Below are 7,671 nucleotides of genomic sequence, written 5' to 3' on the forward strand. Positions count from 1 at the left end.
CGTTCGCCTTCTCCTCCTCCTCCTCATTTTCTCCTCCTCCTCCTCCCTTTTCTTCTATCTCCCTTCAAGCGCATCGGGCAAGGAAAAAAAAAGGAAAAAAAGGACTCCAGCTGCCCCTATTTCCGCCGAGGAGAAAACCCAGAACAGGTCGGCTCCAAGTTACACTCCATTTTCTTCCCGTTTTCATTAGTACTAAGTGGGTGACTTTTTTTATTTCGTCACTGGTGGTGTGGGAAAAGTCAATTATGTTAGTGTTTGCTTAGCTTTTTGTGGAGGGGAGGGAAGGTGGGGGTAGGGGGCAGGGTGAAGTGTATGGGGAAGGGGTTGTGTGTGGGGGAAGGGGTTGTGTGTGGGAGGCAGGGTAAAGTGTATGGGGAAGGGGTTGTGTGTGTGGGGAAGGGGGTTGTGTGTGGGAGGCAGGGTAAAGTGTATGGGGAAGGGGTTGTGTGTGTGGGGAAAGGGGTTGTGTGTGGGGAGGCAGGGTAAAGTGTATGGGGGAAGGGGTTGTGTGTGGGGAAGGGGGTTGTGTGGGGAGGCAGGGTAAAGTGTGGGGGAAGGGGTTGTGTGTGGGGGAAGGGGTTGTGTGTGGGGAGGCAGGGTAAAGTGTATGGGGAAGGGGTTGTGTGGGGGGAAGGGGGTTGTGTGTGGGGAGGCAGGGTAAAGTGTATGGGGGGAAGGGGGTTGTGTGTGGGGGGAAGGGGGTTGTGTGTGGGGGGAAGGGGGTTGTGTATGGGGAGGCAGGGTAAAGTGTATGGGGGAAGGGGGTTGTGTGTGGGGGGAGGAGGGGGTAGTGTGAGTGTGTGTGCGTGTCTGTGTGTGTGTGTGTGTGTGTGTGTGTGTGTGTGTGTGTGTGTGTGTGTGTGTGTGTGTGTGTGTGTTATAATCCCCTACCATTTTTATATTCACAAAAAATGGTATTTTTTATTATGGTTATTAATATCATCACTATCACTACTACTATTACTACCACTACTACTACTACTACTACTAATACCACCACCACTCTATCATTATTCGTATTATTATGAAGCGATAATAACCTAAGACACTTTTATCAGTACCATTAAGCTTCCACACATTCATCTCGTTAATGGATTTTTCTGATAATACACACTTCATTTCCTCCCCCCCCTCCCCCCCCGCACGCCCCCCACACGATTTTCATTAACGGTATTACGTCAAAAATATTATGATGATATGATTTTGGAATACATATTGCCACGTGGATATATATATACACTAGCACGAACACCGTCATTATCACCATGCTACAAGGCCTGCTATCATCACTATCACCACCAGGAAGTCGTAAATTATAATCAACATTACCTAAGTCTGAACAAAACAAATCCAACATTTTCCCGCCTAAACTGCCTCACTCGGGACTTCGTGTTGAGCGGCCAACAACAGATTTCTCCCTGTTTTGTCTCGTTACCGGGTTTTCTTCTCCCTCTGTTGTGCATTAAGAGATATTGAAGACCCTGCTCGTGGACCAAAGGACAGTGAAATCACCGCAAACAAGGTAAGAATGTGGGTTGTGGGATTGTGGGTGTACCTACATTTGACTCGCCTTGAATGCAGTGATGTAAGGGAAACAGTTGGGTTTTATTTTACAGTATGACAATGCACAAGACTGTAGTTACATCACGTACGTACTACTGTACGTGTAGTACCTATATATAGCAGGGTACAGTTCCAGTTTAACTACTTATTCACTTCTACATTGGAGACCTACCTCAAAGGGTAAGACTCCTTATGCTGAACATTTTGAACCGCATATATGTGTCGCTATAGCAACGCCGCCAGCGATTTTTTAATATTTAACTTTTTATTTGTGGATGCTATCATGGGCGCCCCCCTTGTACCCCCTCAGGATAACCTAACCTAACCTGACCCAAAATTGGTCAGTTGGAAATAATTTCTTGGATGTATCCCAAATTAACTGCTGTGCTTTAGTCTAGCTGTGCAAGTTGCCAGAATGTCTTAAAAACGAGACGAAACCTAATGTAACCGAAACTAACCTGGGTATTTATCCCACTGAGGTCCACCCTGTTGCGTATTGATTTTCTTATCATCTTTATAATCCTCTCATTGAGTAGAACAATTTCTTCTAAGTAATCATCCGTCATAAACTAGTAATAAGCGAGATACAATTTTTAAAAATATTTATAGTTATGTGTGTGAGAAGACGCGCCATTATGGCTGTCTAGGAGTCTCTTGGCTGCTGCGTCCCTTCCTCACATGACACTGGGCCTGCGCGAACTCTTGCGAGAAATTCCTAGATTCCTTCAACCAATCACCGCCCCTTTTTTTTATTTCTATCAGCCTGTGACATCGTGTCTAGCATCTTCATTCCCTCCCGCTTCATTTTCAAATTCAGTTCCGCTATACGGCTTCATCGTGTGCCAAATGTCCTAGCTCCGCCTCGTATCTCCAGTGATGAGGACTATGATTCAGACGATTGAGGTGAGCCAGGTTAGGATACAAAACGTTAAGTTAGGTTACGTTACGTTAGTCTAGGTTCAGTTAGGTTTAGTTAGGTTAGGTTGTGTTTGGTGTTTGTTTATTAGTTTCTCATTCAAGAAATTCAGGATGCAATGGTTATTAGTGTTTTTCAAGTGATTGCAATATTAATTTCTGCCGAGAATCATTGGTTTCCACTCCCTCACCTCCGGAGGTAATAGCAATAAAACTAATGATTTCCGACAAAAATCAACATTGGAATCACATGTAAAACCCTAATAACCATTGCATTCTGAAATTCTTTAGTGAAAAAGACAGGGTGGACCTCAGTGGGATAATTACCCAAACCTGACCTAACTTAACCTAACTGGGGGATACCAAGAAGCTATTTCCGACTGGTAAATGCAACTGATAATGAGATTTAAATGATCAGAATGTTTAAATCCACTGGTAATGTATTGTTATAAACTGCCATTAATAATACCTTTTTTCATAGTCTCCATGTCTGATTTTTGTCTTGATGACGCTAAAGTTCTCTAAGAAACAATGGGTAAAACATAAGGTACTATAGGTTCCTGCCGGAGGTCAATTATATGGGAGACTGAACATATTCTATTGCAATAAGCATGAAATTAATATTTCCAGGATGTGGAAAAGATCGGTGTGGCTGGAGGGCAGAAAAGAAGAGGAGTGTGTGGTACCATCTACCTGGATAGTTGAAGGCAGCCAGATTTTATATTGGCCATCAAAAGTTGATGCTCACAATGCCTTAACTAGTCGAGAAGACCCAGACCCCAAATCATGGAGAAAATTTCCATTGATAAAAGTAAAAATAGCTTCTGGTAAGTAATACATATTGTATTGACCACAACTGTAAAGCATTGGTAACTGTACTTCAAAAAATTTTGTATGAAGTACTACAGTACGCCATCAGTAACGAAGAGGTTAAGGCAGATCGAAGAGATCCTCCCTTATCTGGAAACTCTGCATATCCAATCCAACAAGAGTCTGGCCCCATTAATCCAAATACAGGAGGGATTATTGTAATCACTTTCAGTTGTCTTAATTTCTTCCCTCCGTAAATTATATGATCTGTCATTTTTCGCAATAGGGTTAATACACCTGAGGAGTTACACTTTTAAGGGTTTGGAAGTTTAAAAAGTTATTGAGTCATGTTTGCAGTGAAAACCTGAAATAGACAAGCATTTAAATGGGTTTCAGACAGTTACGAGGAATGTGAACAGTACCAGCTGACATCAGCAGTAGACAGTGACAGAAGCAGCAGTGACCTGGATGGGGAAGACGGTTTGACCTTGCGTGGTAGGAAGAAACGTATGAAGAAAGCTCTGCCAAAGGACTTTATTAGTAGTCAGGATTTGGATTGTCCACGTAAGTCTGTATTCAGTTACTGACATTTGCAAGCATGTATAAGGTTTTTCTAGACAAAAATATGTACCTACATACATACACTATCTTCTACTCATGCTCATCCCTATACTGTCCAAACCCCTTATGCAAGAGTTAATCAGCATCTTCACTCTTTCATCCCTCACGCTGGTAAACTCTGGAACAATCTTCCTTCATCTATATTTCCTCCTGCCTACGACTTGAACTCTTTCAAGAGGAGGGTATCAGGACATCTCTCCTCCCGAATTTGACCTTGCTTTTGGACACCTCTTTTGTTTCTTTTTTAGGAGCAGCAAGTAGCGGGCTTTTTTTTATTATTGTTTTCTTTTTTGTGTGCCCTTGAGCTGCCTCCTGTGCTCCTGTCACGCACAATCACTCTACTGCTATGCTCTAGTGTCAGTCCCCTTCCCTTAACTGCCTCCTTCACACTATCAATCCATCCTTTTCGCGGCCGCCCTCTCAGATTCCTACCCCTCCCGTTTGAACTTACTATCTTCTTCACCAACCTGTCATCCTCCATTCTTTCAACATGACCAAACCATCTCAGCACACATTGCTTTGCTCTTCCTGCCAAATCTTGCTTTATTATAGGTTTGTAGGAGATAAGCATATTTGAATTATTAGATATTACCATAGTAAATTTTGTTTTGTTAACAGCTATTATTTTTTCACAGACTTTGCCTCAGGGCCATCTTTATAAGTAGTAGTTGCTCGCCCCCCCTCCACAAAAGGTTGTCCCATACAACCATCAACACAGAGTCTTGCCAAGTGAAGCAAGAAAAAAATCTGAAAAGACATAATTCTGACAGGTAAGATGTAGCTGTATTCTACAACTAATTGCTTTATGTGATCATGACCTGATGTAGAGAAACGAATGCAGTCCATGTGCAGTAAAGGGTCATATTACTGTATTTCTTATATAGGATGAGGTCATCTATGATGTGATCTCAATCTGAGATGAATATAGTATGACAAAATGTAGCTGTGAATCTATCTATCTATATATTGAGGCTGTTTCCCCCGTAAAAGGAGTGACTCCACGCTCTCCAAAACCACAAATCTCCTGAACTGTGGCCCATCACCGGATGCAGTTTAATGTCCGACCAGGATAATTACTAATATTTCCTATTACATATATTTCACAGATGTGAAAGTAACCGGCAAAAGAAGAGTAGTTACCAACAGCAAGATGAAGGCAGTCAGCCTGATACCCTACACGGCAGTTTGGACCTTCATGACAACCACAGCCTAGGGAACAGATCTGACCGACAGACGAGACATGACAGCAGTGGCCAACAAAGCAGACATGACAGCAGCGATTGACACAGCAGATATGACAGCAGCGATTGATACAGCAGACATGACAGCAGTGACCATCAAAGCAGACATGACAGCAGCGATTGACACAGCAGACATGACAGCAGCGATTACACAGCAGACATGACAGCAGTGACCGACACAGCAGACATGACAGCAGTGACCAACACAAAAGACATGACAGTCGTGGCCGACGCAGCAGACATGACAGTCATGACCGACACAACAGACATGACAGCAGTGACCGACACAGCAGGAATGACAGTCATGACCGACACAACAGACATGACAGTCGTGGCCAACATGACAGCAGTGACCAACGCAGCAGGCATGACAGTCGTGACCGACACAACAGACATGACAGTCGTGACCGACACAACAGACATGACAACAGTGACCAACGCAGCAGACATGACAGCAGTGACCGACAAGGGAGCGATTGGATTCAGAATCTGTCTAGTGAAGACCTTGATGATGTTCAACCCTTGAACCAAGGAGAAAACCGTCAGAGTGGATTTCCTATGGATTGGGCAAGTAAGTTGAAAAGTTTTTGTGCACTGAGTAGTACTCAAGTGTTTTAAACAATGAACAGTGTAGTGCTTTTAATTAGGTGTTCCAATTCTTCTTGTATGAATATATTGTAAATGTACTGAGCTATGTTGTCCTAACAGTTTTACGTCCTTTCTGGTTGCATTCATTGTGATAACAATTTTCGGTAACCTGACATTACAGTGAGTGTACCAAAGTCCTGCTGTTGTTGATTTGTGTGGGTATGCGTAAGTAGGAAGATTCAATAAGTAAGAGTGTAGCTCTAAATAATTTCCACACCTTAATTAATATGTTTCACTCACTCAGATTCACCACATTTGGATAACAATATCTGAGGAGGATTGAAATATTGCCTGTTCTAAAATGCCAAGTGTATGTTAAAACTTCTTTTCCTCACTATTTTTTTCCAGAATTCCAGAGGCGAGTCATTCATTTGTTGCTGGATATGAGGACCTCTTTGCATACTCTTGCTGGCTCTACACCAAGTGACAATGATATATCAATTCAACAGCTGGACTCTATGGAGGATGCAGAGGCATTTAAAAATGAATTGTGAACACCCTCTTTTTGCAAAGAAATGACAGAAAAATTTGTCCACATAGGTGGAATTTCAGTGAAGGATATGATATCAAAGGTATTGTGCAGCATTATGTCGAAGGAGTTGATGTGTAAGTACAACATGTATGGACAACGGGGCAAAGTAGCTTTTAAAAATACAAGATTGTGCAGTGTCATCACAGACTGTTATGAAGAAATTCAGAGATGTGAGTTGAACAGAAATACACATGATTGTAACATAATTGTGTAATGCCCCAAAAATGAAGTAAAGTGGAAACTAAATCATGTAGGGTAGTGGGCAAATAGTGATGCTGGGTCAGGGGATACCATAAAATCAGGTAACAAGACATTTTTTTTAGGGCTTTGGCCTATAAATTCTTGTAGAACTGCACTATTTGAAACCTGTCCTTACTGTGAAAACTGTTCTATGATCTGTCCAACAGTTTGGTTAGACTCAGGAAAACTGTTGATAGCCACATTTTTATTCCAGGTACGGTGTGCAAAAAATGTAGCAACAAGATATGTGTATTCTCAAAGCATGAACAGAAATTTGTATTAGTAATTAAGAGCCACACCTGTAATATCAAGGCATACTGTGTAGAACAGTCCTTGAGTTAGGGCTGAGGAGGTAAAACTAAAATCTGAAATCTGCCACAAAATGGTTGTTGATAATGAAACTGGCTTTATAATGCTATCCAAGAGCTCAGCTGGAGTCGGAGTCAATGTAATTTTACTGACTCCTGCCTCCTTTCACCCACTATTGCTGTGACTTGACTGCAGGCCTGCCATGAATACCAGCAAATTGTGAAAATGATGATGTACAGTATTGTATTGTGGCTTTTCTTTCTCCTGATGGATATTAAATTTACATAGTATTATATTGTATTGTGGCTTTTCTTTCTCCTGATGGATATTAAATTTACATAGTATTATATTATGTCTCATTGCAATACATACTGCAATGCTGTAGTGCTTTATGTTCATTTTCTGTATTGATTATTTTCTTGTTAATCAGCAATGCATACTCTATATTGTTTAAAGATGTAAATGTCATTGTAGGATGTGTGTATTTGCATTCCTAAAATCCTGTGCTTTGTATAGAAAGATATACATTCACTTCAAGATATTCATGTATGTATTCCTTGTACTACCATCATAGTATAGTGCCATACTATATTATGCGTTGTAGTACTTATAAGGAATACATACAAATATCCTGCAGTACGTAAATGTATATATTTCTATTCAATACAAGACTTTAAAAATCCAGATATACAAATCCTACCTTGGAATTTATATCTTTAAATAATACAGGACATGCATTGCCGATAAGCTAGGAAATTATCGTATTAAGGACAGACCACCAAGTCTGGACCA

The 7,671-nt window shown here is 41.3% G+C and overlaps 2 long non-coding RNA genes across 2 annotated transcripts; both read left to right on the forward strand.

Moving 5' to 3' along the window:
- The first annotated feature begins 1,265 nt into the window (after positions 1-1,265).
- Positions 1,266-4,403, forward strand: LOC126991552 (uncharacterized). The gene is made up of 3 exons (XR_007745635.1): positions 1,266-1,522; positions 3,109-3,305; positions 3,685-4,403. It is a non-coding gene; the product is annotated as an uncharacterized LOC126991552 (long non-coding RNA).
- Positions 4,404-4,654: 251 nt separating this feature from the next.
- On the forward strand, positions 4,655-7,230 carry LOC126991537 (uncharacterized). Its single transcript, XR_007745632.1, has 2 exons — positions 4,655-5,721; positions 6,147-7,230. It is a non-coding gene; the product is annotated as an uncharacterized LOC126991537 (long non-coding RNA).
- Positions 7,231-7,671: the final 441 nt, after the last annotated feature.

The sequence above is a fragment of the Eriocheir sinensis genome, unplaced genomic scaffold, assembly GCF_024679095.1.
Source record: "Eriocheir sinensis breed Jianghai 21 unplaced genomic scaffold, ASM2467909v1 Scaffold3, whole genome shotgun sequence".
In the NCBI taxonomy this organism is placed as follows: Eukaryota; Metazoa; Arthropoda; class Malacostraca; order Decapoda; family Varunidae; genus Eriocheir; species Eriocheir sinensis.